The following is a 25,535-nucleotide window of genomic DNA, read 5'->3' on the forward strand; positions in this document are numbered from 1 at the left end:
TTTTTCCTACTGTCTCCAACACCCACCCATCAAGTTACACCTATGTTTTGCCTGTACAGGAGGGTAAATCACACCGCCAACCCTGGAGTTAATTGCATCTCACCCATTATAGTGCACTAATCTGGTGGTAGGGCTTATTCTTCTTCCTGGGCCATAGCGTGGCACTTTCACAAGGAGTCCAGATGATGTAATCATCCAATAAACAACATCATGAAGTATTTTCTTAAAATATTTGCTACAAGGGTTTTTTTTTTTTTAATACAGTATTAACTTGTGTCTGACATTTGGAAACTGGGGATGCTTGCAAATCTTAGAACATTTCAAGCTTACTAAACAATATTTTGTTGTTAAGAAATTTGCCTTAAAGGTTACAATATTTAAATGGGACAAATGCTTGATTGGAACAGTTCTTTATCAGTCTCATAAGGACTAGTAGGGACTGTAGTAAACCTATTTTTTCTCCTTCGTTGGGTGATAACGAAATACTACAGAGGCCCTTTGGGAGGTCTGGTGTGATGTCTAGTGCACAGGACTGGGAGGCCAGAACTGAGTTCTAACCCTGGCTCTGATATTGACTCCTCTCATGGCCATTTTCAAGTAATTTAACTTCTCCGCCTCACTTATCCCATCTATAAAATGGACACATTATTACTTGTACACATGACCATAGGTGCTGGAACTACAGATGCAGCGGACGCTGCCGCACCCCCTGACCTGAAGCGATTTCCATTATATACAAGGTATACAGTTTGGTTTGATGGCTCTCAGCACCCCCACTATACAAATTGTTCCAGCATCCCTGCACATGGCAGGGGTATTTTGAGGACTGACTAATATTTGAAATGTTCTTTGAAGGTCAAAAGTGCTGTCCAAGTGCCTACATAATATGTATCACTGTCATGTATTTGCAATTTATATTTTAGTTTAGAAAAGATTAATTGTGAAAACAGTCTCTAGCAGTCTATATTTCATGTTTTGTTGTTCATACTAATGATCTTCAAGACAAATACCACCAGTCAATTGATCCAAGTACAATGAATTTGAGTTGCTGCGTCTCCAACAAGTTTAGAATTTATTTAAACTATCACAAACAAATGAAAGCTAGAGTCAGGGGAACGATTTTCAAAAGTGCCTAGAGGGATTTAGGCGTGCAAGTCCCTTAGATCAGTGTTTCTCAACCACCGGTCTGTGGACCAGCGCTAGTCCACGGCAGCCTCCTTGCCAGTCCCCTAGATTTCCCTGACACAGTTTAGAAAGGGAGCAGGCAGCCTCCTGGTGGGTCCCTGAGATCTCCCTGACACAGTTTAGGAAGGCAGCAAGCCGGTCCCTGGTTCAAAAAGATTCAGAAACGTTGCCTTAGCTGCTTTGGAAACTCTCCTCCTCACATTAGAATATTTTGGGGCAGCACAACATCTCCAACTCCTAGGTTTTTAACATGGATTTCTCTTCCCTGCAATGTGAATCTTTTACAGTCACCTGCCAGCCTCCATTTGCAAGACCAGGGGACCTAATGTATTATCAATAACATGTCCCTCATATATAATGTCACAAAATACCATTGTTCCAGCCCAAAGAGCAGCCGTGATTGTTAAATGAGCATATGGAAAATGACGGGGAGCAGGGGCACCTTTGGAGTAGCTTTTTAACTCTGGACTTCTGAATTCAGATCCTTACGTGAGCTGAAGATAACTTTGGTGAATCTCATCCTAGCTTTGGAACAGCAGAAATGTTACAGATCAGAACTGAGATGTAATAGCAGGACTGCAATAGCAGGCAAGCTGCAAGGCAGGATCATGAAACATAAACAGAGTTGTGTGAAGAACCTTCCATTAGACTATTTGGAGTTTTTATAGTTCAGAACTAGGAAGCAAATGCAGAGCGATCTGGCTCGCTTGGGAAGCTGGGTACAAGCAAACAATATGGGTTTTAATACGGCTAAATGTAAGTGTATACATAGAAGAACAAAGAACATCGACCAGACTTACAGGATATGAGACTTTATCCAAGGAAGGAGCTACTCAGAAAAAGATTTGAGAGTCATGGTGGATAATCATTTGAACATGAGCTCCTACTTCAATGCTGTGGCCAAAAGGGCTAATGTGATCCTTGGATGTCTGCCTGATAGTGTTACACTCAAGGAGCTGAATCTATTCAGTTTAACATAGAGAAGGCTAAGGGGTGACTTTATTATAGTCTGTAAGTACTTACATGGGGATCATATATTTAGTAATGGGCTCTTCAATCTAGGAGAGAAAGGTATATGATCCAATGGCTGAAAATTGAAGCTAGACGAATTCAGACTGGAAATAAGTAAATTTTTAAAATTAAGAGTAATGAACCATTGGAACAATTTACCAAGTGTTGTGGTGGGTTCTCCAACACAGACAATTTTAAAATCAGGATTGGATTTTGTTCCCAAAGATCTGCTCTAGGAATGATTCTGGAGAAGTTCTATAGCTTGTATTATGCAGGTCAGACTAGATGATCACAAGGGTCCCTTCTGGCCTTGGAAACTTGGAATCCATGAAAAGCATTAGCAGATCTGGGTTGGCCAGAGTGTGGTATAGTTCAACAGTGAGGTGTATCTGCACTGGTGGAAGTTTTGCATGATACTTTCTCATCCTATGGCTGTCTCTGGTACTAATAGTTCCTCACTTTCACAGGTTCCAAATGAAAGAGGAAATATACATGGTTGGTTGTGAGCAGCGAAATCCTTTGAGACTTGACTTTCAGTCGGTAGTGGAAAATCACATTTCAAGCCTGGTCTGCTGGCTTCAGGGGCAGAAAAACTGTATTAAAACTGAAATAAAAAGATGTAATACAAGGCAGAGTGATTTAAGTTCAAGACTAGATGGCTTGAAACAGCATCACCAGTCAAGTCCATTTGAGTTGTATAGGAAAAAATGCAGATTATTGTTGTGGGCATTCCTTGAGTATCTTGCTTTTTCTCTTTCTCTTTCACATCAGTAACTTGCTTGTGAGAATTAGAATGGATAAGTTTCAGAGTAATAGCCGTGTTAGTCTGTATTCGCAAAAAGAAAAGGAGTACTTGTGGCACCTTAGAGACTAACCAATTTATTTGAGCATAAGCTTTCGGAATAAATTGGTTAGTCTCTAGAATGGATAAGAAACCCAAATCAGTCTGCCCAAGCAGATGACCTTATCAAGAGCTGATAATTCTATTTGGTCATATCAGAGTGTAGGCTTTGGATCAGGGCCATTAAAGCTGTTAACCTTCCAAATTTGTTTTGGATTCTTAGCAAGATGATACGATATATGCCTGCCTCCTCTGAAGGCATGTGAATTTGCTTAAGGTCCATTTGAGGTTGAAGAGACGGACTGGATTGTGATTTCTCATTCAGTTTCTATAATTTGTCAATCCTTAGTACTTTTATTGAGGCTTACCACAAAGGGTATGTCTACACAGTAACTAGACACAGGGTCAACTAGACCCTGCGAAGTGGGAGGGGCCCAGAGCTCGAGCTCTGGCCGAGCCCAGAAGTCTGCACAGGAGTGAAATAGCCCCACAGCCCAAGCCCCACGAGCCCTAGTTGGCTGACGCAGGCCAAACAAGGGTGTCTAGTTGCTGTGAAGATGTATGCAAAGGGGCTAGTCATGGTGGTAGTTTTATGATGTAGACACAGATTCACTAGGAACTGGTTTAAGAACTATAAAGAACCATCCACTCCCTTTGCATAGTTCACCTTGAGATGTTTGAAGCAAAGACCTCCATCATAGGGGAAAGGTTTTCTGCCATCCTAACCCATCATGTCCCTCTCAAATTAGTGATGTAATTCTACAATGATTAAGCTAAAAACATTGTAATAGCCCATTAAAAATATTGCGCTTAACTATGAATAGGGCCTCATTAAGTACTTTTTAGCCATTATTCTATAGTCAAATGGAAGATTTTGTTAATCACTCCCCTTTTAATACTGCCAGAACAGTCATGAACAAAAAACTAAATTGTTGTCAAATATTCTGCATTAACGTTCATGCTACAGTTGTTTAAATTAGTATTAAATCAGGATGAAAACAGCTTGACAACTTCTTATATCCTGTTCCCATGCTGTCAACATCAAAAATGATAGATCTTTTCAGCAAGGTGGCCACTACCAACAATTACTTTGGAAATGCAGTTTCAAACATGTTTCACAGTTTATGCCCAGTGAAAAGTGTTTCTTGCTGTTTGGTCTTTACAACTCCTGGTATACACTACAAGCCAGACTGAAATTGGCCTTTAAGGCATATGCATTTACTACCATGTATCATAGCAGCATAATTTGTCTTATATGGCAGGGCATAAAAGTTTCTGACAAAGGGCTGATTGCTGAAAATCTAGTTAAAGTCTCATTCAGAAATCTGAGTGCACAGCTGCTTGCTGGATAATGACTTGCTTGAGATAATTACCCGTTGCCTGGACTGATTATCTCGCACGCTAAGCTGAGTCACTGCCAGGATCACTTGTGACTTTCCTGAGGAAACATTACCAACAGCAATGGCACATTGTTTTCATCCTGTCAAATTACGGCATGTTAGTAAGAAGAATGATCGCAATGAGTGGCATTCAACTGTGGTGGTTGTTGCACACATTGGTTCAAAGTGGATTTCTTTATTATTAGTGTAAACAAATTAGTCGTCTTTAAGGACCACTTGCAGCAGGAATCAAAATCTATTAGGCTACAACTGTGGCTGGTCAATTTGAATTTCTTGGTGAACATAACCTTTGAGGAAGCACCTGTAATTCTAATCAATAAATTCTAATAATATTTTACAATGACACGGTGCCTCAAGAGTATCAAAGTGCTTTACAAATAGTTACACCCTGTGTGGCAGGTGGCATCCATTTTTGCAGATGGGAGAACTAAGACACCAAGCGGTTGAAGTATGTTCAAGGTCACATTTTGAGCAGTGGCAGAGCTGTAAATAGAATCCAGGAGTCCGGTTCCCAGTCTCCTGTTTGAACCACTAGACAAAATTCCCTCTCAATGGAGAATCTTCCTATTCACTTGAGTATTTCTTTACACTGATTCTTGCTCCCTCAACATACTGCTATGTCTTCTGGAAGCATTTATGCTCTGCATTGAGACAGATCATGTGACCACAGCATGGTCTAAATGCTATTGCTAGTTTAAGGCAAAATGTTACAATTGATTTGTTTTATTTTAAAAAAACAAGTTCACACGCATATTCAGTAAAGCATAGACGGGAGAACGGATTGAGTTGATAAGTTCATAAGGATTTATGTGGACATACTGGCATGGCAAGCCATCATGCTGAATTATTTTCTTTATCCCCAGTATAGGAACATTCCCCTCCCACTTTTGCCTCCCGCCCCCCATCCCCTCCCACGCCTCCATAACAGTAGTCTTAGCTTCTTCAAACCATCCCACTAATGTGCTTCAAACTTGACCAAAAGGGGACAGAAGTAGGAATGAATCTAGAGGTCAGTCTCTATTGTCCGTTCAGTCCTGACTCTCATCATGAGATTGCCAGTTAACGAAATGTCTAGAGATACTTGATTAGCTACCTAGGTTCCACCACCATCTCTTTTTATTTAGGCCACCAAATGTGTATCACATGGTAATAACTTTTGGCCAATTCCAGCCCCAGAAAGATTTGAATTTATGACTCAAAGAGATTACCAATGTGTCCATCTAATTTCTAATAACAAAATCATCCAAAGCACAGGACTTGGTGGTGATAGGGGACTTCATCTACCCAGACATCTGTTGGGAAAATAATATAGTAGGGCATAGATTAGCCAACAAGTTCTTGGAATGTATTGGAAACAATTTTTTTATTTCAGAAGGTGGTGAAAGCTGCTAGGAGATAGCTGTTCTAGATTTGATTTTGACAAATAGGGAGGAACTGGTTGAGAATTTGAAAGTGGAGGGCAGCTTAGGTGAAAGTGATCATGAAATAGTAGATTTCATGATTCTAAAGAATGGTGGGAGGGAAAACAGCACAATAAAGATAATGGATTTCAAGAATGCAGACTTTAACAAACTCACAAAGCTGGTAGGTAAGATCCCGTGGGAAGCAAGTCTACAGGGAAAAACAGTTCAAGAGAGTTGGCAGTTTTTCAAAGAGACATTATTAAGGGCACAAGAGCAAACTATCCCACTGCGTAAGAAAGATAGGTACTAATGCGGAGAGTGGGCTAGATGATACGTCAGAGGGAAGGGAACAGAGGGAGAATCCGCCAATTGGAAGGCATGAGATGCACTGTCCTAGGGTTGGGGGTTCCACGACCACCGCTCCCAAGAGAAGGAGGCGGGTGGTGGTGGTCGGGGACTCTCTCCTCAGGGAGACGGAGTCATCTATCTGCCGCCCCGACCGGGAAAACCGAGAAGTCTGCTGCTTGCCAGGAGCTAGGATTCACAATGTGACGGAGAGACTGCCGAGACTCATCAAGCCCTCGGATCGCTACCCCTTCCTGCTTCTCCACGTGGGCACCAATGATACTGCCAAGAATGACCTTGAGCAGATCACTGCAGACTACGTGGCTTTGGGAAGAAGGATAAAGGAGTTTGAGGTGCAAGTGGTGTTCTTGTCCATCCTCCCCGTGGAAGGAAAAGGCCTGGGTAGAGACCGTCAAATCATGGAAGTCAACAAATGGCTACGCAGGTGGTGTCAGAGAGAAGGCTTTGGATTCTTTGACCATGGGATGGTGTTCCAAGAAGGAGGAGTGCTAGGCAGAGACGGGCTCCACCTAATGAAGAGAGGGAAGAGCATCTTCGCAAGCAGGCTGGCTAACCTAGTGAGGAGGGCCTTAAACTAGATTCACCGGAGGAAGGAGACCAAAGCCCTGAGGTAAGTGGGGAAGTGGAATACCGGGAGGAAGCACGAGCAGGAGCATGTGAGAGGGGTGGGCTCCTGCCTCATACTGAGAAGGGATCAGCGAGTTATCTCAAGTGCCTATACACAAATGCAAGAAGCCTGGGAAACAAGCAGGGAGAACTGGAAGTCCTGGCACAGTCAAGGAATTATGATGTGATTGGAATAACAGAGACTTGGTGGGATAACTCACATGGCTGGAGTACTGTCATGGATGGATATAAACTGTTCAGGAAGGACAGGCAGGGCAGAAAAGGTGGGGGAGTTGCATAGTATGTAAGAGAGCAGTAGGACTGCTCAGAGTTCTGGTATGAAGCTGCAGAAAAACCTGAGAGTCTCTGGATTAAGTTTAGAAGTGTGAGCAACAAGGGTGATGTCGTGGTGGGAGTCTGCAGTAGACCACCGGACCAGGGGGATGAGGTGGACGAGGCTTTCTTCTGGCAACTGACAGAAGTTACTAGATCGCAGGCCCTGGTTCTCATGGGAGACTTCAATCACGCTGATATCTGCTGGGAGAGCAATACAGCAGTGCACAGACAATCCAGGACATTTTTGGAAAGTCTAGGGGACAATTTCCTGGTGCAAGTGCTGGAGGAACCAACTAGGGGCAGAGCTCTTCTTGTCCTGCTGCTCACAAACCGGGAAGAATTAGTAAGGGAAGCAAAAGTGGATGGGAACCTGGAAGGCAGTGAGCATGGGAGGGTCGAGTTCGGGATCCTGACACAGGGAAGAAAGGAGAGCAGCAGAATACGGACGCTGGACTTCAGAAAAGCAGACTTTGACTCCCTCAGGGAACTGATGGGCAGAATGACATGAGGGGGAAAGGAGTCCAGGAGAGCTGGCTGTATTTTAAAGAATCCTTATTGAGGTTACAGGGACAAACCATCCCGATGTGTAGAAAGAATAGTAAATATGGCAGGCAACCAGCTTGGCTTCACAGTGAAATCCTTCCTGATCTTAAACACAAAAAAGAAGCTTACAAGAAGTGAAAGATTGGACAAATGACCAGGGAAGAGTATAAAAATATTGCTCGGGCATGTAGGAATGAAATCAGGAAGGCTAAATCACACCTGGAGTTGCAGGTAATGACGGATGTTAAGAGTAACAAGAAGGGTTTCTTCAGGTATGTTAGCAACAAGAAGAAAGCCAAGGAAAGTGTGGGCCCCTTACTGAATGAGGGAGGCAACCTAGTGACAGAGGATGTGGAAAAAGCTAATGTACTCAATGCTTTTTTTACCTCTGTCTTCACGAACAGGGTCAGCTCCCAGACTACTGCACTGGGCAGCACATCATGGGGAGGAGGTAACCAGCCCTATGTGGAGAAAGAAGTGGTTTGGGACTATTTAGAAAAGCTGGACATGCACCAGTCCATGAGGCTGGATGTGCAGCATCCGAGAGTGCTAAAGGAGTTGGGCGGATGTGATTGCAGAGCCATTGGCCATTATCTTTGAAAACTCATGGCGATCGGGGGAAGTCCCGGACGACTGGAAAGCGGCTAATGTAGTGCCCATCTTTAAAAAAGGGAAGAAGGAGGATCCTGGGAACTACAGGCCAGTCAGCCTCACCTCAGTCCCTGGAAAAATCATGGAGCAGGTCCTCAAGGAGTCAATTCCGAAGCACTTAGAGGAGAGGAAAGTGATCAGGAACAGTCAGCATGGATTCACCAAGGGCAAGTCATGCCTGACTAATCTAATTGCCTTCTATGATGAGATAACTGGCTCTGTGGATGAGGGGAAAGCGGTGGACGTGTTGTTCCTTGACTTTAGCAAAGCTTTTGACACGGTCTCCCACAGTATTCTTGCCAGCAAGTTAAAGAAGTGTGGGCTGGATGAATGGACTATAAGGTGGATAGAAAGTTGGCTAGATTGTCAGGCTCAACGGGTAGTGATCAATGGCTCTATGTCTAGTGGGCAGCTGGTATCAAGTGGAGCGCCCCAAGGGTCGGTCCTGGGGCTGGTTTTGTTCAATATTTTCATAAATGATCTGGAGGGTGGTGTGGATTGCACTCTCAGCAAGTTTGCAGATGACACTAAACTGGGAGGAGACGTAGATACGCTGGAGGGTAGAGATAGGATACAGAGGTCCCGAGACAAATTAGAGGATTGGGCCAAAAGAAATCTGATGAGGTTCAACAAGGACAAGTGCAGAGTCCTGCACTTAGGACGGAAGAATCCCATGCACCGCTACAGACTAGGAACCGAATGGCTAAGCAGCAGTTCTGCAGAAAAGGACCTAGGGGTTACAGTGGGCGAGAAGCTGGATATGAGTCAACAGTGTGCCCTTGTTGCCAAGAAGGCCAATGACATTTTGGGGCGTATAAGTAGGGGCATTGCCAGCAGATCGAGGGACGTGATCGTTCCCCTCTATTCGACATTGGTGAGGCCTCATCTGGAGTACTGTGTCCAGTTTTGGGCCTCACGCTACAAGAAGGATGTGGAAAAATTGGAAAACGTCCAGCAGAGGGCAACAAAAATGATTAGGGGACTGGAACACATGACTTATGAGGAGAGGCTGAGGGAACTGGGATTGTTTAGTGTGCGGAAGAGAAGAATGAGGGGGGATTTGATAGCTGCTTTCAACTACCTGAAAGGGGGTTCCAAAGAGGATGGCTCTAGACTGTTCTCAGAGGTAGCAGATGACAGAACAAGGAATAATGGTCTCAAGTTGCACTGGGGGAGGTTTAGGTTGAATATTAGGAAAAACTTTTTCACTAGGAGGGTGGTTAAGCACTGGAATGCGTTACCTAGGGAGGTGGTGGAATCTTCTTCCTTAGAAGTTTTTATGGTCAGGCTTGACAAAGCCCTGGCTGGGATGATTTAGTTGGGGCTTGGTCCTGCTTTGAGCAGGGGGTTGGACTAGATGACCTCCTGAGGTCCCTTCCAACCCTGATATTCTATGATAGGAAGTATGGCAAGAGACCACTCTGGCTTACCCGGGAAATCTTCAGTGATCTGAAACTCAAAAAAGCATCCTACAAAGAGTGGAAACTAGGTCAAATTACAAAGGATGAATATAACCAAATAACACAAGTATTTAGGGACAACAATAAAAAGACCAAGGCACAAAACGGGATTAAACTAGCTAGAGACATTAAGGGTAACAAGAAGACATTCTACAAATTTATTAGAAGCAAGAGGGAGACCAAGGACAGGGTAGGCAACCAGGGAGAGAAAACGTAGAAATGGCAGAAGTGCTGAATGACTTTTTTTTTTTTTTTTTCACCAGAAAGGTTAGTAGCACTTGGACATCAAACATAGTGAAAGGCAGTGAAACTGAGGTAGTTCAGAGGCTAAAATAGGGAAAGAACAAGTTAAAAATTACTGAGACAAGTTAGGTGTCTTCAAGACACCAGGACCTGATGAAATACATCCTAGAATACTCAAGGAACTGACTGAGAAGATGTCTGAGCCATTTTTGATTATCTTTGAAAAGTCGTGAAAGACAGGAGAGATTCCAGAGGACTGGAAAAGGGCAAATGTAGTGCCTACCTGTAAAAAGGGAAATAAAGACAACCCGGGGAATTACGGACCAGTCAGCTTAACTTCAGTACCTGGAAAGATAATCGAGCAAATAACCAAGCAATCAATTTGCAAACACCTAGAAGATAATAAGATGATAAGTAACAGTCAGTGGGCCACAGGGATGTGCTGGCCACCACTTCCCGCAGCTCCCATTGGCCAGGAACAACAACCACGGCCACTGGAATCTGCGGGCAGTCGAGCCTGCAGACGATCAGTGTAAACAAACTGTTTTGCAGCCTGCCAGTGGATTACCCTAACAGGCCACAGGTTGCCCATCACTGGTCTCGATACTACTTAGTCCTGCCTTGAGTGCAGCGGACTGGACTAGATAACCTCTCAACGTCCCGTCCAGGCCTACGATTCTATGAATTCTCTAAATATTTGCTTACGCAATCTAACTGATATCCTATCATTTAAGAAGCGTCTTAATTTCTTTCACATATTTATTTTATTTATTTTAATTTTCATGAAGTGCATAATTAAACCCAAGGCGCTTGTATGGAAGTGTAAAACTTACCGCCAGTGTAGCACTTGTAGCACTGTGCAGTGTTTGAAGCAGCTCTTAATGAGCAGGTAACCGCATTCTGCACCAGCGTAAGTTTCCAAATGGTATTAATATGTTGCCCCATGTAGAGGATGTTGTGGGGTCTGGATTTCTGATTTAAATTATTCCAGCACTATTCATGATAATAGTAATATAATCATACCTACGTCTTTTATAGGGCTTTTCATCGATAGATCCCAAAGCACTGTACCAAAGAAATCAGTATCATTATCCCCACTTTACAGGTGACAACGTGAAAATGCAACTTAGCATTTGTTAAATTTGCTATCTGTAGGTTCTTTTTCTAACCCCACAGACATGATTTCTCTCTCTCTCTCTAAATCTGTGTATTTTATAGTGCACTAACCAGTTTGGTTTCTAGATGCCTCATACTAGTACTTTAAAATGAATTGATGACATTAAGTATGTTTGCAATTTTTTTATGGTGGCGCAATTTACGGTATCAGCCCAGATTCTCGACCTTAACTTTGTGGGTTTGAGTCGGGTCTTTATCATTAATTTAAACATAGTTTGGATCTGACTTCCTCGAGTTGGAAAAGAACAGTTTCCTTGGTTTTCGGTGTTCTGCAAACCTTGATTGGAACAGGGTCAACCTTTGCATTTTCAGGGGATGTTTTAGGGTGTTGATTGGTTGCTGTCTGTTTTGATCTTTCTGCTGCAGGACTGCTTGGTGAATAAGCAGGAGAGAGGTAATGGTTTATGACACATCTGCTGACAGGGACTGAACTTCATTAGCACTCTGTCAATCTGATCTTTCAAGAGCTGACTTTTTTGAAACATATTTGACTTTACTCGCTATCAAAGGCATCTTCAGTTTTCAGTGCTGCTTAGGATGTTCAGCAGTCAGTCAAGAAGGGGGAAATGACTGGATTCCAGACCTGAAACCAGCAGGAACGGCTGTGGTTAGGGAGTAGCAAAAGTGCTAAACCTGTGAGGTTATCCTAGGAGCTAGTATGAGCATGAAGGGAGGACTGCGTCTGGGTGAATTTTGAGGCTCTCTTGTTTCTCTGATAATTCATCTCATAACTGGAGACAGTAACCAAAGCAGAGGGAGTGTCACTCCACTTGTCACGCATCAGAGATGGCTTTACAAAAAAAAAAAAAAAAGCCATCACCCTCTTCTTTGGCCTACAAATTTAGCACCTCACTGTCAGTTATAGCAGAGCAAGTCTATCAACTGTCACTACCATCCTCTCCCCCACCCCCATTTCTGCTTTTTTAAGGTCTCTGCTTCATAGGTGCAGTCACTGAGGGGTGGGGTGGGGGTGGGTCACTGCACTGGGGGAGGGTTATACTCCAGCCTTTCTCTAGCCTGTTGATATTCCCTTCTAGAACAGCTAGAGAAACTCTACATGCATTTTCCTCTGGATCCTTCCCAGGTCTATTTATATGGTTGTACCTTTGTGATCCTGTAGCGATTGCGTGTACACCATTATCTTTGGCTTCACTGGAAATTGGTGGGAGTTTAATATGCACAACAGCTTAAGGATGGAGACTGTGGAATTAATCAGTAAGGTATGAAACATTCCTGAGATGCTGAGCACCACCAGCTCCCGCTGACTTGATTGGGCCTTGACGAGGACTCAGTACATTGCAGGATTAAGCCCTTAATGAGGGCTTTGCTGCAGCAGCAGTTAAAATATACATTCTCACCACAGATTGAGCAGCTGTTTTTAGTGGCAATGCATTGAGCAATCACTAGACCAGTAAAAGCACTAAAACGTCCTCATAAGTCATTTTATTTATTTTTTCTCACATTCTGGCTTTTCTAGGAGTTGCTTTTGACATTTGGTTTATCCCCAACTTTTCATCTGCCCCAGCCTTGGACATAGGCATTGATTGATTATTTTAATTAGTAAAACAGCACAGACAGGCTGCCTTCACAGGGTAAATATTGCACTCATAAATCTTCATTTTGCCTCCTCCGCTGAGCCCACATGGTTGGTGTCAGCAATGGCTGCCGTCGTCTTATGTCCATCGTAGAAGCCATTTGGCTTGGCCATGTTCATATTTATTTGAAGATTGTGCATTTTATTTGTTACCTCGTTAAATACACAAGTGCCTTGCCATTAAAGCCTTTCCGTTTGGGATGCAGAGGAAGATCGGGCCTTCTCGTTAACTGATCATCAGTGCTGGCACTGATCTTTTGAAAAGTGCATGTGGGATTTTAGTTAGAACTGCATCAATAATCCCCACCACACATAACCATCCTTCCAGCTCCCTTTTTTTCTTATATACTTTTTCATTTTTAATCTGATGTTTCGGTTTAGCTGTGACTTTTTCTTTGAAGGATGTCCATATCTGCAGTGTCCAGAATGCCCTTAGCATTCACTTACAAATAACTACAAAGGCAAATGCTAATAAACTGCACTCAAACGAAACACATCATTCTGTGACCAGAAAGACTCTAGAGTTTTCTTGCTTACCCCCATTTTTGCTAGGAAAGCTTAATTGGCACTCATACTTGCGGATCTGTAGCATTTTTTGGACTTTCTGTGCACTGATTAACCCAAAGTTAATACTCTGTATCATGGCAATGCGGAAATGCTCTGTTGCCCTGGCCTCTTCCGTTTGCAGAATTAGTACGCTTTGTGACTCCCAAGTCTAATTTAGAATGTGAATCCCAAGTCCAATTTATAATGCTATATAGTGTGACATAAGAGAGACAAGGTGGGTGAAGTAATATTTATATTTATTGGTCCAATTTCTGTTGGTGGAAGGGACAAGTTTTCGAGCTCCACAGAGCTCTTCTTCAGGTCTGAGGAAAGTAGCCACAGTGTCTGAGGGTAAGTCTACACTGCGACGTTGTCGACAAATCTTTTGTCTTTCACGGGTACTTAAAAAAACCCCCCCGCGAAAGACACAAGTTTTGCTAATGCAAGTGGCAGTGTGAACGTGGCTTTGTCAGCAGGAGCGCTTGAAGTAAAGTGCCAACAAAATACCGATAGAGAGCGTTCACACACGCTGACTTTTAGCGACAAGGTTTTAATGTCTATCAGAGTTATGAAATTCCCATGCTCATCTTTTGAAGGCATTGTGCTGGTTTCCTTTGAGGACAAGGACTAAGAGGTCAGATATGGAGTGATCACATTGAGAAAAGTATTTTCTCACAGGTTACATGATATTTTTGTCTTTTATCATTTTTCTGTGTGAATTCATTAGAGAACATAGTTTCACCCACACCGTTGTTGGTGAGGTATTTGATGTACTTGATGAGATGTGTCATACATTGTGATAGGCATGAGTAGGATATGTAAATCTTAAAAAGTGTGTCGTGGAGGGTATAGATCATCATGGCAGTGGTGGTATGTCTGAAGGTTTTGCATCTGTTGTTCTGGGCAGGGTTCGTCACTGTTTTCAGTTGTTGCATCCTGGTCTGTGGGGAACTTGCTTCTGATGATTAAGTTGGTGAGGTTGGGGGGTTGTTTGAAGGCCAGAATAGGGGGTTTGGGAAAGATTTTTTTCAGGATGTGGTTCCCATCAAGAATTGTTTGATCATACCCTGTAAATGTTCTGTGGGGGGTGGTAGGTGAAAACTAGGAGTGTGCAGTCAGCGCATTTTGTCTGCATTGAAACAGGTTTTCCTGGAGTATTTGGGTGGCCCTTTCCATGATGCAATCGACTTCTCTGGTGGAGAGTTCATATTTTAAGTGTGTTTATAACTGCAAGAACTCCATAGAACGCCACTTCTAGGAGAAGCAACAAGACTAGGACCCACCACATGGACACTACATGACTCCCCGATATCATTAACCTATCAAGGCTAACTCAGAAGTATTTGTAGTCTCCAAAGGACTAAACTGCTGCCCCACCATAGAATCTGATACCATGCTAACATGTGGAGAACTAGAAGAATTCTTCCACTAACTCTGCTGCAAGGAATTTTTTCACAACAAAGACGATACCACACACAACTACCAAATCCCTATCAACAGTCATAAGCAAAAGGAATCATGTGACTGGACACCCCAATAGGACAAACCCTCACACTGGATCATTACATCGATTGCTTCAGGAAAAATATTGATTGTGAGATCCTCAATGAACATTAGATCCACCACAATCTCTACTACCAAAAGGACAGCTAAATAGTCCCTGAAATCCAACCACCAAATAACGATCAAACCAGCAGACAAAGGGGGTGCCATTGTAGTCCTTAATCGTAATGACTACGTCAACAAAGCCAATAGACAACTCTCTGAATCCCTATTAGAGAATTCAAGGAAGACCCCAATAGACAGGTCACGCATGAAATCCTTTCTCAAACTATTGCAAGAAAAACCCTACAATCTCATCCCCCACAAACCCACCACAGGACCTTCTCCCGGCTTCCCAAGATACACAAACAAGGGAACCAAGGCAGACCAATCATATCTGGCCATGGCACTCTTATGGAAGGAATATCGGGACTCATAGAAACCATCCTCAAATCACTCACCGCACAAAAGGCCAGCTTCCTCCAAGATCCTAGCAACTTCCTCCAGAAGTGCCGCAACATCAAAACTTCCTCCAGAACACTATCCTTGCCACCATGGATGTCACCTCCCTATTCACCAACATCCCTCACCATGATAGCATTGCTGTTCACCTCAAATACTTACAAGATAACGTACAGGGTTTGGAAATCCACCCTAAACACATCACCAAACTCATCCATTTCATCCTCATCCACAACATCTTCACATTTAACAACAAACACTTTGTCCAAACCTTGAGAACATCCATGCATGCTAGGATGGCTCCCCAATATGTCAGCCTCTTTATGGGCCATCTCAAGGAAGAATTTCTGGAAAAATGCGCCACAAAACCAACAATATACCTGAGATGCATGGATGATATTTTCATCGTCATGACAGACAACCTGAACAAAGATTTGCAGCACAAATTCAACAACCACACCCCTATCTATCAAACTCGCTCTAGAAAACTCCACCCGAGCATCAATTTCCTGGACACCCATGAACAGCTTCAACAAAGGAACCTTACGAACGACTATATCTAAAAATCTGACCAATCACCATACGTACCTTCACAGATCCACCAACCACTCCAGACACACCAAGAAATCTGTTATCTACTGCCAGGCACTCAGATACCACAGAATTTTCTCCAAAGAGAAAGTCTGGGATACACACCAAAACACACTTAAAACTGCCTTTACTAAACAAGGACACTCCCCCCAGAGAAGTAGGTCACATCGTGGAACAGGCCACCCAAATTCCCTGGGAGAACCTACTTCAATAAAGAAAAAAATAAAACCTCTCTCAACACACTCCTAGTTGTCACCTACCACCCCACACAGGAATACATATAGGGTATCATCAAACAATTACAACCTATACTTGATGGGGGACCACATCCTGAAATAAATCTTTCCTGAACCCTCTCTTCTGGCCTTCAAACAACCCCCCAGCCTCATTAAGTTCATAGTCAAGAGTAAACTCCCCATAGTCCAGGACATACCTACTCAAAACGGCACCAGTCCCTGCCAGAACAACAGATGCAAAACCTGCAAGACATATCTTCACTGCTACAATGAGCAAGACCCATAGGTAAGGCTACAATCTAGTCATGGGTATTTTTAGTAAAAGTCAAAGACAGGTCACAGGCAATAAACAAAAATTCACAGCCTGTGACCTGTCCATGATTTATACTGTAAATACCCCCTGACTAAATCTTGGGGGGGGGGGGGAGTGTTGCTGAGGGGCAGTCCTGTGGGGGAGCCGCTGCTAGGGGGAGGTGAGCAGCATCCATCCCATGGGCCACGGCCCCGCTGCTTGCTGCTGCGGGCCGCCGAGCAGCAGCTGCTCCAGCTGTCCCCAGGACTTTTGTTCTGGTGGTCTCCAGGGCCAGCCGCATTGACTGCTGTTCTGGCGGTCCCCGGGGCCAGCTGTCAGGTGCTGCCCAAGCAGCAGCTGGCTGCAGAGCCTCTCCGGCAGCTGCCAGTGTGGCTGTCTCTGGGGCCACCTGAGCAGCTGGCCTCAGGGCCAGCTGCTTGGGAAGCCCAAGGGTTAACCACACTGGCTGCTGCAGAAGTCACGGAGGTCATGGAAAGTCACGGAATCCATAACTTCCGCGACTTCCATGACACACACAGAGCCCTACCCATAGATCCTCCACATGTCAATCACAACATATGGTGTACCTCATCCAGGGTATCAAATACTCCAACAACTATGTGGGTGAAGCCAGACAATCACTACTATCTTGAATGAACTCAGAGAAAAATAATAAAAGGCAAAAACACTGTATCACCCATGGGCAAACATTTTTCCCAAAACCATCACTCCATATCTGACCTCCCAGACTTTGCCCTCAAAGGAAATCTGCACTGTGCCTTCAGAAGATGAGCTGGAGAACTTATATTCATAACTCTGCTAGTCACTAAAAACCGTGGTGTCAATAAAGACACTGATTTTATAGCTCATTCCAACAATTTGTAGCACACCTACTGCCTGCTATGCCTTAATTGCCCTCTTCATTTTAAGTGGTCTCCTGCAGCCTGTGTGAACCCCCTTGTAGCGGGGCGGTCATCCCGCTCTGGCCCGGAAAGGGTTAAAACCAGCCCTTGGAGAGGGCTAGGGCTGGGGCTGAGAGAAAAGCCTTGGCTGATTGGGGAAGCAGCCACAGCTGGCCCTTTGAAAGGGCTGTGAGCCAGGAGCAGTCAGTCTCTCTCTCTAGCTGTGAAGAGAGAAGGATCTGGCTGCCTGGGAGCTGAGCAGGGTACCTGAGTAGAGTAGTGCTGTGGACAGGCAGGAGGAGCTGGGGAGCTCCAACCTGGCAACTCCCCAGGCTGAGACTTCGGATAAGGCCCAAAGCAGGTACTGAGGCTACAGAGGTGTAGCCTGGGTTAGGCAGAGGCAGCTGGTCCAAACCCCCTTTGCCAATGATGAGTGGCCATGACAGACTGCAGTCTGCCCCAGTGAGTGGGGGCTAGAGGATGACTGGCAGTAGCCACTGAGGCAAGGTGGGGATAGAGGGTTAGAGGTTCCTCTGGGTGGGGAGACCCAGAGTGTGGGGGCACTGCCAGGGATCAACACCCCAAGGTAAAGGGGCACCAGGGTCTGGGAGGAACATGGGGGCCAGCAGCAGGCCAGACACCAGCCTGCAGAGGGCGCTCCAGGCTGAAAGAGCTAATTCCTGAGACAACCAGCAGTAGGCGCCGCACTGGTGAGTCATCGCCTCGCTACACCCCCTTATGTTGTAAGAATCTGTTCCAATTTATATTTTGCTAAGACACTCTGGTTACCTTCCCCAGACCTGAAGAAGAGCTTTGTGAAGCTCAAAAGCTTGTCCCTTCAACCAACAGAAGTTGGTCCAGTAAAAGATATTACCTCACCTACCTTTTCTCTCTCGTATCCTAGGAGCAACATGACTACAACAACAGTACAAACATATAGTTGTGATATACTTTTTATAAAGGACCCCAAGATACTATGCAGAGAATAAATTTTCCTACATTCCTGTTAGGCTCATTGGAAAGTCACATTTACATTAGCGTGCATTCTTTTTTCTGTGTTTTGAAGTCTGGGACCATTTCGCTCAGAAAGAATCACACTATAATTTCTAGTTTTTGAAATGTTTTTCCAATCAGAAAAGCCACTGTGTTTTAAATAATTGATGGCTAATTTATTGAATTGTCAGCATTAATCCATTCTCCTTTTGCAATGTTCAAATGCTCAAAGGAACTAATCCTTTTACAACACACTCATTTTTAATTCCATTTTTATAATTACATTATTCACAGTGGAATGTAATTGCAGATGTGTAGTAGGGGGGAAAAGAAACCGTGTGCTAGCCTTTTCGAGTTGTAAAGGACCCACCGCTAATTCCTGCGCCATCCCTCCTATTAGACATTTAATTATACCTGTTGTAAAAGCATATTTCAAAATGTGACATCTACTCTTGCAGAGAACAAAAGAGAAATTAATCTATTGTTAAATGGAAAAGGTAAAGAAGCTACTTTACGTCAGGACCCGCCCCTTCCTGACAAGGTGCATTCATTGGAGCAAGGGCAGAAAGGCTGCCACCGTTTTGAAGAAGTGGATTTGTCAATTGCAGAATAGAAAGCAGGAAAATAGACCCTCAAGTGCTGTGATCAGAGTATTCATTTCTGCATTATGGATTTTTTTCCCCTTTGGGGAATATAAAGGTTCTTACGAAAGTGTATAAACTTTGCTAGCAGTTTAAAGGTTAATAATGTTCTAAATTACATCCGAAACAATTCAGAGAAGGCAATAAATTTAAAGTTTCCCCTTTCGTTACTAATCTGTAAATAGACCTTTTCACTTAAAAATTACTGATTCTCTCTCACGCACAGAAGAGCCTGTCAGAATGGTAATTTTTGCAAAACGATCTGCTTTTGTGATAAAAGATATTTTCCAGTGTTGCCCCAAGTTGACGTTGTGAAATTGTCATGTATTACCATGCATGATGGGCTTGATTCTGATCATTACAGGCTTGACGTAGGAATCACTGGGTGAAATGCTCTGTCCAACATTATACAAAAAGAACAGGAGTACTTGTGGCACCTTAGAGACTAACAAATTTATTAGGGCATAAGCTTTCGTGGGCTACAGCCCACTTTCACTAACATGGCTGCTACTCTGAAACCAACATTATACAGAAGGTATGAATCAGAATGGTCCCTTCTAGCTTTAAAATCTGTGAATCTCATGCTTCTATAAACCTGAAAAAATCTCACTGGAGTCAAGGGAGTTAAAGCCATGTAAAACTGATATAAAAAGATCAGAATCCTGCCCAGTGCAGTGTTCTGTTAACTTACCATGGATTGTAGTTCCTGTAAAGGGTAGAGAGAATTAAAGCGTATCCGAGTCTTAAAGACAATATCTTAGATTCTGATCTCAGTTGACTTTGAAGTCAATGGCGGTACACTGGATTTACACCAGTGCAAATGAGATGAGATCTATCCTATTAACTCTAAATAATGACTAAAGATAGTCCTTTTAAGCTTAAAGGGAGAAAAAGGATTGTATGCACAGTTGCATCAGATTCCTGTTTGTATGAATAACTTCAGCCTGAATAACTGCTTGTGTCCCATGTAATTAAAAGAAAAAACAATTTGGCATAGATTTTAATGTATCTGTTGTTGCAACCATCCTCTGCTATGTACCTTTTTGGGGGGAGGGATAGCTCAGTGGTTTGAGCGTTGGTCTGCTAAACCTAGGGGTTGTGAGTTCAATCCTTGAAGGGGCCATTTAGGGATCTGGGCCAAAAATTGGGGATTGGCCCTGCTTTGAGCAGGGGGTTGGACTAGATGACCTCCTGAGGACCCTTCCAACCGTTATATTCTATGATTCTATGAAGGAGTGAATCATAACACTTTGAGCTCACCGGACAAGCCATTTTCTAGTGATAATCAGCGGGAGTTAGCTGTCTAATTGCCCTGTTTATGCCTTTGAAAATCTTTCCTCGAATATGTGATGTGGGGAACTGTGTGAAAAAGGAAATGAGCATGACAAGCCAAAAAGCATGTCTTTGGTTTAAACAGCTGTATTTCGTGTTTGCTCCTGCTCTCTCATTTCATGTCGTACTTAAGGGAAGCAAAGTGATCTGCATCAAATTTCTCCAGCAGCTTCTGGGCCCCCAAAAGTCCAACGAATCACTCTAACCAGGGATCGTATCTTTGCCCATGACTGAGCTGGCTTGTCCACTTTGTCAGCAGAGATCACTTCCTTGGGTTTGTTTCTGGAACCTTGACTGCTCGCAGAGTTCTAGGTGACTGTGATAGACAGAAATTTCTCTCTTTCATCTTCATTTGTCTTGAAGTTTGCGATCATATCTCTCAGATGTGGACAGTGCTGCAATTATTTGTGCTTGTGTGACCTTCGGCCTGGAATATTGCAATTCACTCTACATGTGCTAATCACTTGGAAGCATCAGAATTGTAGAGAATTGTGTGTATTAAGGGAGCATTTTAAGTCAATGCACCGAACTGTCTCCATGTTCTTTTCTGGGTGCATTTCAAGGGGCTGATCTCTAAAAGTTTTGAGTCCTATTGTTACTACTTGAGAAGCTACCAGTTTACTTGGGCACATTGCCAAAATATCTGAAATTAGCTGGCGCTCTTGTCATTCCCTAGAGCTGAAATCTGGGGCTTTTAGCAGGGTGTTCAATGGAGGGACTTTGGCTCTGGGCATTAGTCTGATGACATTAGGGAATGGTCTAAAGTCCATCCGTAAAATCTGGTGTAATGTTATCATGGTGTAAAATCTGTACAGTCAGGCTTTTGCTTGATAGATTATATTTTGAACTTTGGTGTGGTTTCTTTTAATATGTCTTTGCTATATTTGGACTGATTTTTGTAGTTTTTTCTTAAAGAATTTGTGTTCATGGGCCTAGGGACATGCTCTGTGCGATGAAAGGAAATGTAGGCGTTTGCATAGAACCAGATGGCACATGCCCCAAATTCAGGCTCCAGTGCATAAACTCAGTACGACCAAGAGGCATAAAAGAGTGAGTGATAATACTTCAAACATACATATAGTGCTTTCCATCTGAGGATCTTAAATTACTTTAGAAAGGTAGGTAAGTGTTGTTATTCCCATTTTACAGATGGGGGGATTTAAGAGACAGAATTTGAGATTACCCAAGGACATAGAGGAGGGCAGTGGCAGAGCTGGGGATAAATCCCAGGCTTCCTAATTATCGTTGCCCATTTAAACCACTCGACCACATTGCCTCTAAGAAATGTCCCTGCACAATGCAGTGTTGAACATTTATGGGCATGGTGAAGCTCTCGCACCTTCCTGGACTACAGCAATCACTATACCTTACATTTATGTCAAATCCTTCACAATAATGCCAGGGCCTCCAGTAATAAAATAATCAGCTTTTTTGGACAGTTATAACCTATAATTAGCATGACAGAGAGAGAAAGAGATGGCAGCATCCAACGTAGCAATCTGCTGTTAGATCAGGAAGGGGTTCTGCTGATAAATGGCCACACGGAATCAAACCCCCACATATTACATAGACCAGCTGTGGGTGGATCTTAATTATCTAGCAGATACCTGAGGGTTTTTAAAAAACACACACACACAGAAAGACACACATACACCAACAACAACACCGCACCTCTGGCAACGTTTGTACAGCTTATCATGGCAATAAAGTCTCATTTAATTGAAGTGAACTGATTATGTGTACCTATGTGTGTATTTCCTTGTCCTGGTCTTGAACCAATGACACAGACAGCCCATCTTTTTATTTCATTAGGCACTACATTCCATAACTGGGGTGCATAGTTGCCGAGTATCCTGGCTCCCAGTGAATCAAAGTTTACAACCAGAGAAAACAAAATATCCTGCTAATTCTGACCTTAATAATTGGCCAGAAACAGAACAAAAGACAAACAGAGAACTGGCAGGTGAATGAACCACAGACGTTTAGGACCTTGAAGGAGAGGAAAAGAACTTTCAGAGCAAAATGTGATTTGACGGGGAGCCAAAGCCAAGAGTTTAAAACAGCAGTCGTATTCTCAGACAGGGGTATGTGTGTCTGGAATGATGTGAGCTACTGCATCCTGAATAAGCTCCATTCTAGATGTAGCAGGAGGAATTGCTCCTGAACATAAATAATTGAGCCTCGGAAAGACGAAAAACATTTATCAGTAGCTTCGCATTTGTTTTGCCGATCACCAGTCTCAGTCTGACAACATTTCATAGGTGATGAAAAGGAATCGGATTAATGGAACTAAAAAGGTACAAACCCCTCGATCAATCTGAGGCTAGAGTAATGCCTACATTCTATATCTGAAGATGGAATTGATGATACATTATCAAAGGGGAGGAGCATCAGGGCTGTCAATGCTGCCAGATCTGCACTGGCAGGGAGTCCCTTCCAAAGCACGTATGCTATTTACCACTCAAGCTCCAACACCAGGTGATGTGGAGTAGAGCATTGTGATGGTAACTTGAGGCCCCTGGGGAATCAGAATTTCTCCCTTTTTGTCATGGCCTTGGCAGAGTTGTGTGTGTCAGATTCCTGCCTCTTCGCGTGTAAAAGAAAGCCTCCGTCCACTAGTTTGATAAATCCCCCATCACCAGTACTCTTTACATGCTTTACTGGGCATGGCATGGAAATCTGATGGTAGACAAAGGGTGTTGCACAGAATCTTGAGCCTTGACGCCCAGGGACAGTAGAGAACCTTGACGCCCAGGGACAGTAGAGATCCAACTGAATGACTCAGATAAATAGTTTTGGTCCCTTGGTTATAAGAAATCGGTTTTATTTAAATGGGAAAGCAAATGAACAGATTCACCAGTCCCTGGGGTTTATTACAGGATGAGGAGTAAAATTGTGTGGTAGCCTCTGGCACCGCATTAGTGGAACAGCCTGCCGCCACAAGGTCCTTGTATAGACTCTCACCCAAATGCTCAGTTTCACAGTGAGGTGGGATTTGCAGTGGCAATACACTCAAAGAGCCACAATTCCAGCAAATCACCTGCCTTTCTTTCTGAACTATTTGCTCTTTCATTTATGGATGTACATGTGTGTGTTATGTTGGGGGGGGGGGGGTTAAAGCAAATTTTCTCACCATATAATTTGGCGCTGCTCCACGTTTGGGTAATGAGAGAGTTTGTTGTGCCTGTGATGAGGAAAATGATTTAAATGTTTTTTTAATAACTTAGCAGGAGCAAGTGTTGAAATTGCTGTAATGAAATAATGACAGGGGAGCCTCTCGTCCTGAACATACTGTGGCAGTGGAAAACATGGGGTTCGTTGGTTTCATTTTTGCTTCTAATTTCCACTCTCTGGGTTATTCTGTCATGCCTCTTCGTCTGCTTTGCTGTTAATAATCAAATGGAGCTTGAAGGCGCAGCTTGGCTTCAGGATGAGAGACAGCCACTGAGCCCAGGGAAGTATAGTGTGGTGGTTATCTTATATTGTGATTTACATCTAAAGCAGGATGCAGTCTCTGCCTGGAAAACTTTATAGTCTAACAAGATGAAATGTAGAAAGTGTAGGGGAAAAGGGATACAAGTTACCAATGATGACTGGTCATGATTTGATGATACAATATTGATAAATCAAGGTGTTTTTTTTTAATTAGATATGTAGACTATCCCCATGTACGCCCATACTTGCCGTTACTGAATTGGCTAATTTCTTGTAAACATCATGGTAGGAGTAGATCTTCAAGAGGGATTTGAACATAACATCAGAACCTAAGAACAGCCATACTGGGTCAGACCAATTGTCCACCTTTTCCAGTATCCTGTCTTCCTACAATGGCTAATGCCAGTTGTGTTAGAGGGAGTGAATAGAATAGGCAGTCATCGAGTGATTCATCGACTGTCATCCACTCTCAGCTTCTTGCAATCAGGGGCTAGGGACACTCAGAACATGGGGTTGCATCCTTGACTATCTTGGCTAATAGCCATTGATGGACCTATTCTCTACGATCTTATCTCATTCTTTTTTTAACCCTGTTATCATTTTGGCCTTCACAACATCACCTGGCAATGAGTTCCACAGATTGACTGCATTGTGTGAAGAAGTAATTCCTTTTGTTCCTGCTGCCTTTTAATTTCATTGGGTGCCGCCTGATTTCTGTGTTATGTGAAGTAGTAAATAACACTTCCTTGTTCACTTTCTCTACACCATTGACAATTTTATAGACCTCTATCATATCCCTTCTTAGTAGTCTCTTTTGTAAGATGAACAGTCCCAGTCTTTTTAATCTCTCCTCATATTGAAGCTGTTCTATGCCCTTAATAATTTTTGTCACCCTTCTCTGTACCTTTTCCAATTCTAATATATCGTTTTTGAGATGGGGTGACCAGAACTGCATGTAGTATTCAAGATATGGGAGTACCATGGAATACCATGGATTTATATTATCTACCCTTTCTTCATGGTTCCTAATATTCTGTTAGCTTTTTTTGACTTCCACTTCATATTGAGCAGATGTTTTCAGATAACTATCCACAAGGACTCCAAAATCTCTTTCCAGAATGGTAGCAGCTAATATAGTTCCCATAATTTTGTGTGTATAGTTGATGTTATGTTTTCAAGTCTGAGGTACTTTTCATTTATCAACGTTGAATTTTATCTGCCATTTTGCTGCTCAGTCAGCCAGTTTTATGAGATCTCTTTGGAACTATTCAAAGTCTGCCTTGGACTTGACTATTCTGAGTAATTTTGTATCATCTGCAAATTTTGCCACCTCGCTGTTTACCCCTTTTTTCCAGATCATTCATGAATAGGTTGAACAGCACTGGTCCCAGTACAGACCCTTGGGGGACATCACTATTTACCTCTCCCATTGTGAAAACTGTCTGTCTGTCCTTTGTTTCCTGTCTTTTAACTAGTTACTGATCAGTTAGAGGACCTTTCTGCTTCTCCCATGACTGCTTAGTTTGCATAAGAGCAGTTGGTGAGGGACTTTGTTGAAGGCTTTCTGAAGGTCCATGTACACTATATCCACGGGACCACCCTTGTCCATGTTTGCTGACCCCCTCAAAGAATGAAGGGAGGGTAGTGACCTAGCAGACCAGGTCAGGGAGGATGGTCTATACATAAGGAGTGGGGGGTAGAAGAACATACTGAGGTGTTGTGTTGGAAATGGACAGATGGTGTCTGCA

General features: G+C 43.3%; 1 protein-coding gene across 5 annotated transcripts in view; it reads left to right on the top strand.

Moving 5' to 3' along the window:
• The window catches only part of EXOC4 (exocyst complex component 4), a 595,663-nt gene that overhangs the window by 434,031 nt on the left and 136,097 nt on the right, over window positions 1-25,535 (top strand). The gene's annotated exons all lie outside the window — the stretch shown is intronic.

This window comes from Eretmochelys imbricata, chromosome 1 (genome assembly GCF_965152235.1).
Source record: "Eretmochelys imbricata isolate rEreImb1 chromosome 1, rEreImb1.hap1, whole genome shotgun sequence".
Taxonomy (NCBI): Eukaryota; Metazoa; Chordata; order Testudines; family Cheloniidae; genus Eretmochelys; species Eretmochelys imbricata.